This window comes from Chrysochloris asiatica, unplaced genomic scaffold (assembly GCF_000296735.1).
Source record: "Chrysochloris asiatica unplaced genomic scaffold, ChrAsi1.0 scaffold00273, whole genome shotgun sequence".
Taxonomy (NCBI): domain Eukaryota; kingdom Metazoa; phylum Chordata; class Mammalia; order Afrosoricida; family Chrysochloridae; genus Chrysochloris; species Chrysochloris asiatica.
The window spans coordinates 1,702,593-1,703,732 of NW_006408791.1; positions in this window are offsets into that span (position 1 = coordinate 1,702,593).

Here is a 1,140-nt window from a genome sequence, read left to right on the forward strand (position 1 = left end):
CGCTTTGGTCCCTCTTTCACCTTCTCCAGGTCCCCAGGAACTTCCCTTACCATCCTCTTCTACTCCCGCCTCTTCCCCTCCATATGTGCCCCCTTGTACTCGTTCCAAATCTCGAATGTTAGTGGACCCTAAGTTTTCTCAGTCAAGTCATATAATAGCACCCTTGCAGGAAGTGGCTGGGGCAGAAGGAATTGTCTGATTCCATACCCCCTTTCCAATGGTAGAGTTAGCTTTAATTTAATCTAGACTTGGGTCTTTTACCTCAAATTCTGCAACTTTTATTAAGCAGTTTCAATTTCTAAGCAGTCTTACCAACTAACTTATCATGACATTTTTGTTGTTTTAACTAACTCTTTAACCCCTGAGGAGAGTGGGTGAGTGCTGGAACAGGCCTGTGCTCATGCACACCAGGAACACCTCACCAATAACAATCACCCAGCAGGAGCAGAAGCTGTCCCTGACAGGGACCCCGGGTGGAACTATAATACCCAGGCAGGTATTGGCAACTGAGATAGATGTATTAATTGTATATTTCATGGGCTGTGCAAGGCAGCTATGAAAGCAGTTAATTATGACAAACTTGGTGAAATTATCCAAGACAAGAATGAAAATCCTTCCACGTTTCTCCAGCAGCTCACTGACGGCCTGGGGCAATATACTAATCTCGATCCAGACGCTGCTGATGGCCAAAGGTTAATTATGGTGCATTTTTTCTATCAGAGATACCCTGACATCAAAATAAAGCTTAAGAGGCTAGAAAGGGGTCCCCTAACCCCTCAAGCAGAGCCTCTCGCTGTTGCACTTAAAGCCTACAATGGCCGAGATGACGCATGGGCTGTAAAAAAGTACCAGTTATTAGCTCAGGCCATCAACCCCACCTTGCCACCATGTGTAAGTGGAAAACCCGCAAAGCCTCTGGGACCCTGCTTCTGGTGCAACCAGGGTGGGCATTGGGCCAAAGAATGCCCAAATCCCAAACCTCCCACCAGGCCCTGCCCCAAATGCAAGCAGAAGGGACATTGGAGTTTCGACTGCCCCTTGGCGTTTACCCGCCATCTGATCGCCGCCCTCCCCTCCACCCCCGTCCCCTCAAGCGACCTTATTGGTCTAGCGGCAGAAGACCTATGAGGAGGCCCTGGC